The 9,229-nt window shown below is 40.7% G+C and overlaps 1 protein-coding gene across 4 annotated transcripts in view; it reads right to left on the reverse strand.

Moving 5' to 3' along the window:
- Ahi1 (Abelson helper integration site 1) overlaps nucleotides 1–4,187 on the reverse strand; it is a 129,425-nt gene extending 125,238 nt beyond the window's left edge. Inside the window, exons 1-2 of one of the 4 annotated variants that reach the window (XM_042688622.1) lie at nucleotides 4,022–4,039; nucleotides 3,602–3,665 (exon numbers count right to left, since the gene is read on the reverse strand). The gene's annotated coding sequence lies outside the window, so the exon portion shown is untranslated. Of the gene's footprint in view, nucleotides 1–3,601; nucleotides 3,666–4,021 lie in introns of all 4 variants that reach the window. The other 3 variants (XM_042688530.1, XM_042688848.1, XM_042688704.1) reach the window with 3 other exon arrangements.
- Between the last annotated feature and the right edge of the window lie 5,042 nt (nucleotides 4,188–9,229).

A 9,229-nucleotide genomic window follows, 5' to 3' on the forward strand; every position in this document is an offset into this window, starting at 1 on the left:
TGTTTATGTGAGTTAATTTATAACATAAATAGATCATTAAATCCAAGGAGTGAAAACTCAAAATTTTATCGATAGAAGCCTGTATTACTGTGTCTAAAGATACTATTCCAATTAGCCTGGTCATCTATTTTCCAAATTCATGCCAAATTAGAAAAATGAGAGTTTTCAAAGGTAAGTGCATCAGTAACAGAAGGTTGACAACAACTGGGAGAATTACAAATAAAATAAGAATTTTTAATACTATTCTTTGTTAACTCAATATACAGGCAAACATCTGACTATGAGTAGCCCATGTAATTGTAAACCCTCTATACAGTATTTTCACAATAAAAAAATAAATAAAAATTTTAATAAAAGATTTACTTGTATTTGACACATGTTTTCTATAGAGCAGAAACTTTATATGCCATTTTACAAATATTAAATCACTAAAGAGGCAAGAGAAAGAACCAAGAATTATTTTCATGCCTTTAAACTAAGAAAAATGGGCCTATAATATTAGCTGTATTATAACACAGGATACTGGATAGATTAAAACTCAAGTCCTAGAATTAATTTCCTCAAAACCACCTGTGTGATTCTGGAAAACGTGCTTTCTTAGCTGTTAAGTTAACCTGATGTGGCTCCTCAGAGGTTTGCTGTAAGGGTTAAGTGATTTACAACAGCATTGCAGGCTGGGCAAACATGAATAAATATTAGCTATAATATTAATTGGGACTTCTTATACAGTGAGCTTAGTATGAGCATGTAATTGAGTATTTGAGACACTGAGTAATGCTGAGCATTAGCTTCATTAACAGATCCTTGGATTCCAACCTCAGTTCCACCTGCCAGAAGACTTATCTCCACAGACCTAACCTTATTTGTCAAAAAATAATAATAGTAAATCATTCACAGGTTTTATGAAGATTAAGTGAGAATATGCAGATAAAATTCTTGGGACATTACCTAGCACATGTCAAGCTTTCAAATGTATACATGGAAAACAGTAACAACAACTATCATGGTATTATTACAGTAGTAATAATTATGTTTAGTACAATAAATAGAATATATAAATGTAGCAAGAATATCTGCTGAAAATTTGAGAAGCACTTGTATATACATGTAACACATACATATATACATATATAATCATTTATATATATACATATGTATATATATATGTAAAGTACCACTTTATATAAATATATTTATACATATAAATGTATTTGTATGTTTTAAAACATATTTATATATTTTATAAATATATGTATTTGTATATAAGTGTATTGTATATGCTTTATAAATTACATATTCATTTCATATATTATACATATATATTCATGCACAGTAGAGGCAAGAAAAAAATTTCAAAAGCAGAACTCTTGAGGCCTATAAAATAAAATGTTTATGAAGAAGCTGATGAAAAAACTAGAAGAAATAGTACATGAGAAAAAGGTTTTAAGAAAGGTGGGCTACATTTGTGTGGTGTCAAAAAATGCTGCAAATTTTGAACAATGCCACTAGATCTATAATCAGCATCTATAATAAGTCACATGAAGACAAAAAAAATTGACTTTTCATAGGGCAAAAACCTGGTAGCCATAATCTCAAAAAAACCAGAAAAGTAGGTAGGGTATGTTCTCTTAAATCCATTGTCCTTTAAATCCATGACAGAAGTAGAAGCTTTGAGAGACAAAAAAAAAAGGGTTTTGTTTAAGTTTGCTAAGAATGTAGCTTACTTGCTCAGCATGCACCAAGGGCCTAATTTAGATCCCCAGCACTCCCTGCTTCCTTCCACCAAAAAAGATTGTTTCTACTCCCCCATCACCAACCCTCCCCCATCACCCATCCTTTTTTTTTTTTCCTGAACTCTGGGCCTGGACGCTGTCCCTCAGCTCTTCAGCTCAAGGCTAACGCTCTACCACTTGAGCCACAGTGCCATTTCCGGCTTTTTTCTTTTTGCTTATGTGGTGCTGAGGAATCGAACCCAGGGTCTCATGCATGCAAGGCAAGCACTCTACCACTGAGCCACCTTCCCAGCCCCACCCACCCTTTTTAAAACCTAAATTGAACTCTACATTGCAACCAGAGTGATTTTGTACAATATGAATGCAACATTGTCATGTGTTTAAAACTCTTCCTTAGCTTCCAGCCACCTACAAGAAAAATAGCAAGTCCCTACCATTGAAGTCCAAAGTTATTTATGAAATGACTCTTTGTCTTTGTTTATACTATGTGTAAAACACTTATTTGGCACTCCTCAATGTGCCAAATTTGCCCTTAGTACTATTCCCTCTGAGAAATGGCTTTCCCTCCTTTGCCAGTGAAAACTGGCCTTTGACATTTAAATGTAAGTGATACTTTCCCCTAAGTCCCTCCAGTTCTTCGCCTGCTCCCAGGATCCTTTTATCATTTATCTGTTTACCTCAGTTCTGAATTTTCACCCTGGCAAAATGTTCTGTGACCCCACCCCCAACCACCAGCACCATCACACTGCTAGCTTTTGGAGGATCAAGCCAAATGCTCCCTTTACCTGGTATCCTAATTTAAAAAAAAAAGAAAGAAAGAAAGAAAAGGAAAAAAAATGGCTGTAAAATTATTCTGGTGTCAAAAAGGCTGGGGATTAAATTTGTATTGTGTCGCTTATTGATGGGTGGTGCTGGGCAAGCTACTTAATTTCACTAGGTGTTTTTTTTTTTCTTACCTGGCAAATTAAAATGGCACCTACTCTATTGTGAAAAGAAAAAAAATATCAAAAAAGAAAATAAAACAATATTTCAGGTGCTAAATAAAATTCCTTTGTCCATTGAATAAATATATAATTATATAATAAACTGATAGATGAAATTATGAAAAATATGCATTTACATTATTTGCCATTATTTAATAGTCTAATGCACATCTGAACTAATGAGCACTTAGAATCATTTAGTCATAATACAACAAACACATTACAGAAATAATTATTTCTTAATGTACTACAGCATATAATGGAAAAATAACTAATATTTGATTAATGACATCTGCAAAAATTAAGGTTAACCTTAAAAGAATCCCTGAATTTCACGTATACCATAATTCTTAAATTTCTCCCTTCAAAGTCTTTTACAGAAGCTTCTAGAAAATACTGCGTAGGAAAATTAAATGGATTGCGTTTCATTTTCTTCTGCTCTGACCACCTGATTACCACGCAGTACGTGACTCGACATCAAAGCAAGGAAAAAAGCAGGCTTGCTTAATTCATTTTTTAAATAGAATTTTGTGAAACAAAAAAAAATCCTATTTACATAATTCAATGACGAAATCAACGACAGTTTTCCTAAATAAACAAGCTTTTAATTAGCGTTTAAAACCACTTTTGACATTCAAATTTCTTTCTCATATTCCAAAACAATTCCCTGAGTCCCTCCTCGAAAGCAAATTCCCCCAGCAAGCCTCGGCAATCGCAGCGATCGTTACTGCAACAGGTGAAAAACCTGTTAGCATCCTGTTCTTTGACTAGGAAAAAGCAAGACTGAAAAGCTGCGCCAAGATTCCTCGTCTACATTTTCTTTCCTGTTGTTATGCATACCGAAGCGACTGACTAGCCATCTAATTAACTGAACACACTGATCACCTTTTCTCCGATGTAATTAAGAAGACATTTTCACAGGTTCAAGATTCTGCACCTGGTCCACCTTCTAAAAGGAAATAAGTATACTTAGTCCGGATAATGCTTGGACAGCATTGAAGCTTTTAAGTAGGGAAAAAGAAAAAGGATTAATTGGGAAAGGCAGTGGTAAATGTCCTGGGTCAGAGCAGCACGCTGGACAGCCTCGGTGATCCGAGACCGCCCGGGAAAGTGCGCGGTGGTAACCGCGCGGACCGCACCCCTCGCCGGGGAGGCCCCGAGGCGCCCGCGGCCTGCGGGGTGCAGCTCCGCCTCGCGCCCCCCGCCTCGAGTAGCCCCCCACGCCGCCGCCCCTCGAGGAGCCGGGGCAGGCCGAGCCTCCAGAGCCGGGCTCCCGCCACAGCGCACCCAGGAAGCGGTACTCACAGAGAGGAACGCGCGGCGGCGAGGCCTGTCCCGTCCGGGATCACAGCCAGGACGGTGCGAGCAGCTCCCTGCGCCCGGCAGGGCAGGGTAGGGAGGGACGGAGGGAGGAAAGAAGGCCGCGGCGCTGGCAGCTCAGTCACCAGCTCCCCGCGCTCTGGGCTGCGCGAGCGAACAGACCCCCGTGCCGCAGTGCGGGTAGCGCGCCTCTCGCTGACGTCAGGCCAGCCTACGCCGCGGTTCCCATGGTAACCAGCGGAGGCCCTCACAAGGCTGGCTGGAGCGCGGCCGTTCCTGGGCGCCCTCTTGCGCGTTCCCGCCCCCGCGCGGTGCTGAGAGGTGCTGCAGTGCGGCAGACTCACGGCTCGTGCCCGCGGGCTGTTAGCCTGCCGGCGAACGCGCGCGCGCGCACGCAGGTACGCACATTTAACCACGCGCGTACCCGCGGGAAGGAAACTCCCGCCACCCGGAGCCGCGGAGGCGCGGCGCGAGCGCTGAGGGAGGGCTGGAGCGCGTCCCGGCCTTCACCTCTGAGAAAACTTGGCGGCTGGTATGAACACACAGGTGGCCTCGCCAGGCGGAGAGGCTGTGCTGGAAGCCGCCCCGGGTAAGAAACATGAATGAGTGAGGCAGCGGAGACCCGAGACAGACGGACTCGCCACCCCCTCACAGCCTGGCGCCCGCAAACCCGAGGGAAGCGTGGCGCTACAGACCCAACTACCGGGGGATTCGTGCCCGATCCGCCTGGCGCCGCCAGCCCCCGGAGTTGAAGCAAACATTAAACAAACGTCATCTTTTCTTCACGGTGCCCCTCCCTCTAGCGCAGAGTTGTGCTGCAGGCGCCATCTTGGGCTCCGATCACCCGGATGGAAACCACGACGTGCGTGGTCTCCCTCCCTCCCTTCCTCCCTCTCTCCCTCCCTTCCTTCCTTCCTCCCTCCCTCCCTCCCTTCCTTCCTTCCCTCCTTCCTTCCTGTCTTTCTGTAACTCCAAGTAGAGGCCCTTTTCCGCCCTCGCAAACCACGCACTTTTATGGTCAGAGGTAAGGTGCCGTCTCTTTGGAAGCCTGCTTTTCCATGCTTACTGCCATGGCACCTGGGAAGAGCAAGTCTCAACACTGGGAGTCTCAAAAAAAAAAAACCCCACATGAGGTGTCAGTCACGTGCCAAACTTAGCTGCTCAATTTTTCCACTTAAAACTGTTCCCCCCCCCCCCCTTCCACCTCCATCTTGCTTGAAACCACCATCCTTCTTAGAGGTGTCCTGGTAAGATACTGTTGGCCAATTAACTTCCTGGGGGCCTTTTACTCTGCTAGGATAGGAATCACTGTCAATCCCAGGCCCTTGGGGACTCAGGGCTAGACAGGCAGATCTAGAGGTTTGCATCTCCAAACCCTTAACAGCTAGGGCCCTATAGCTTTAGGCTTTAAGAAGCCAGAGAAATGCAGCTGTGGCTCTGACATTGGAGACTTACCCTCCAGACTTGACCCTCTAGTGGCCTGGCACTCTGCAGCTAGTAACATTTAGTAGTGGCAGCAGACAGCAACATTTAATGTTTACAGCTCTCATACAGGCATCAGGTGCTTGAACCTTCAGCCCCACAGTGACAAGCGTTACAAATCTCTGACTTAGGGTGACTGAAACCTTGACCCTTAAGGCTTGGTGTATCTCTGGAACTCTTCCAACTGCCAAGGACCACTCCGTTGACCTTGCTGTCTCCCTTTCTTCTGCCACACATTGTTTCTGTCCTAATCTTTCTGTGGAGCTCTTCATCTGCCCTTTTACATACTGTCACTGTCACCACCACTATTACCACTAAGGTGGAAGCTGCTGCCCTTAACACTGTTGCTCACTTCTATCACTTCTTTCACCATCTTCTTTCCCTGTTACCAGCTCAAGTCTGTTCTAATGATAAAGGTAAAAGGGTAGACAAGAGCACTGGAGAGAAGCCTTTTGTAAGGCCTCATGTTGCAAAACACATGGGCAGGCAGGGTGTCTTCTGGTTGACTTGCTTTGTGAGTCAAAGCCTGTTTATATAATCAAAAGGAGGGAGATGGCAAAAGTCCCTTCACAGCAGTTTGAATAGCAAACACTAGTAGTAAAAAGGATCAAAATAAAGAATCATGTATTCCATTTAGTCTCTTCTTTCTCCTTCATCCTAAAAAGACCCTTAGATATTCCTTTCTCTTTCATCGCCTTGACCCTTGAAGAGTATAGGTCCATGGTTTGTAGAATGTCCCACAGTTTGGGCTTGTCTGATCTTTCCTCATGCTCAGATTCAGATGATATATTTGAAAGGAATATCAGAGAAGTGCCTCTGAGCATACAATGTTGATTAATCTCCTAAATGGTAAATTGCTACCCTGTCAAATTTTGACTTTCCCCTTTATAATGAATACATATTTAGTGAACTATGAATATATGCTTCTTAAAACTCTCAAGTTCTTCCTTTAGCATATATTGATTATTGCCTAATGGGTTCTACATGGTGGTATTATCCCTTCTGCACTTAAACATCGTCATTTAAATATAAAAAGAACTTTTATTCATCTCCATTTTCAAGATACTCATTTATCTCAGTATGGACTCAAGTATTCTGTTTCATTTAGTATATTATAATTTCTATATATCTCTGATGTGTTTCACCAATACATAAGAACTTCCTCAATTTCCGGTACAACATTATTTTCCAGGGTAATGTTGGATTTTTCCTATTCCTGCTCTAGAATCAACCATTTATCCCCGGGATCTTTGTTCTTTTAGTGTATAATGGTGTTCAGAAACCAATATGTACACATTCTATGCTATCATTAGTTTTAGTGTAATTTGCTCTCAAATGCATTTGGCCCATAGAAGAAAGGAAAAATAGATGATAGATAGATGCATGCATACCTACATTACACACATAGCATTCTTTCCAACCTAGGTAAGTCTACAGATTATTTAGAACTTTACATAAATGTCCCATCTGCTGTGAAATATTTCTTGACTTCTAACCCCACTACTACACATCAGCAAAATTTTATAAAGATGGAGGCAAGAGATGTTAGCCATTCTGATAGACCTGATAAGTGTGCTCTGAAACAACTTCTGATCAGGAATGAAGAACCGGAGCTATAACATCATAAAACTGGAAGTTGTGAGGACAAATGAAAAGTATGTAAAACATACTGCACATTTATAGGAAGAACTTAACATGTTATCCACTACTCATCCTAAAAATGTTTATTAAGTACTATTATCTGGTAGATATTGTGGTATATGCTGGAGATGGAGACATTATAATACTATGCAGACAGTGAAACTATAATAAATATAATCAACATCTAAGTCTACAATGGTGCTGGTTCAGGGGAGTTAGTCAACTTGCAAATCAAAGGATGGTCAATATATAAAGGATACATTTTACAGGGAAGGATTTTCAGAGAGAAATAATTGTATAAGGACTGGAGCTTGATAAGCACAGTTGGATAATTTAATAAAATTTCATGATATCCATAATTCAATGTAGCATAACATTTCATGGTGCACATAATTAAATTTAACACAAAATTGAAACAAGAAGATAATGAGAGATGAAACTGGTCAGAGAGATGAAGCATCTTGTATACCAGAGAAAGTAATTAGATTTTCTCCTACAGATGGCTTTTAGAAAAGGAAGACAGCATTATTAGCTTTACTTATATTTTGAATGAGTTTCTTCTGGTAATAGTGGAACTTAGTTAAAACTGAAGTGAGGGAACTGGTAAGGGAATTATTTCAGACTATAGTCTGTGAAAAGTTTGAAGGTTTTTGTATTAGGATATCTAGTTGAGATGAATAGGCTATCACTCAGATATTAAAAATATAGAATGAATCTGATTTGGTGAATGATACATTTAGACTACAGGTATTGAGAGAGCTTTGAGGGACCTTCTTCTGAGCCACTGGGTTGAGAGTTAAGCTTTCTTAAATAGTTTAATGTTAAATTGTTAAATAGTTTAATGGCAACTCCTATGTACAACTACTTAAAGATAATAAAACAATCATAATTATTAAAACTTTGAAAGAATTGTTAAAGACCATTAAATCATTGTTAATGGTAGACTTTTTATCGTAAGTACCCCTTTTAATGTTTACTTTTTATTTAAATAGGCTATTCAGAGTAGGAGGATTTATCTCCTTAATTGACAGCAAATGCTAAGTTTAACAATGCTAATTTTGTGTTCTGATTATGGTATTCTGGTAACATAGAAGGTATTTTTATTTTAGAAAATATACATAGAGGTGTGTAAAGGTAATGATGCTTCATATATGCAATCTGCACACATTATTTAGAAAAATGTACATATAAGTATGTAGATTAGAGAAGTGATAAAGGCAAATGCAGTTTGTCAATGCTTGAGAAATTTAGCAAAAGCAAAATTCTTTATGCTCTTTTAACTGTTTCTCTGTAAACTTATAGTTTTTTTTTTAATGACCAAGAACAGTGTTTGAGATGTCTGGCCCAGATAACTGGATGGAGAATGACTAATTAACAACAGAAAGTCAAGAGATACAGATACAGAGGAAGAAATGTTTAGTTTCAGTAGGATATACCCAGTAAGCCTATAATGAGCTGTTTTCAAAATGAAAGAAGTGATATCCTTTTTTTTATATAGTACTAGGGATTGAACTCAGGACCATGAGCAATCAAGCATTCTAACTCTGGTGGGACTACTCCAGCCTTTTCATTTCCTAGTCATTTTTTTTTTCTTTTGCCAGTCCTGGGACTTGAACTCAGGACCTGGGCGCCGTCCCTGAACCTCTTTGTGCTCAAGGCTAGCATTCTACTACTTTGTTGGGGTTTTTTTTGTGGGGGAGGGGGGTCCAGTCGTGGGCCTGAACTCTGGGCCTGGGCACTATCCCTCAGCTCTTCACCTTAAGGCTAGCGCTCTACCACTTGAGCCACAGCACCACTTCTGGCTTTTTTTTTTTTTTCTGCATATGTGGTGCTGAGGAATAGAACCCAGGGCCTCATGCATGCAGGGCAAGCACTCTACTACTGAGCCACCTTTCCAGCCCTTCCTAGTCATTTTCAAGGTAGGGTCTCACTTTTATGTTCAGACTGGCAACCCTGCTACTTGTGCTTACCATTGTTGCTGCCCACACCACTCTGCCTAGCCATTGGTTGAGATGGATCTTTTTGGATTTCTTTTTGCTTGCTTGGTTGGTCTTGAACCATGTCCCCAAT

The sequence above is a fragment of the Dipodomys spectabilis genome, unplaced genomic scaffold (assembly GCF_019054845.1).
Source record: "Dipodomys spectabilis isolate Male_0828 unplaced genomic scaffold, ASM1905484v1 ptg000001l, whole genome shotgun sequence".
In the NCBI taxonomy this organism is placed as follows: Eukaryota; Metazoa; Chordata; class Mammalia; order Rodentia; family Heteromyidae; genus Dipodomys; species Dipodomys spectabilis.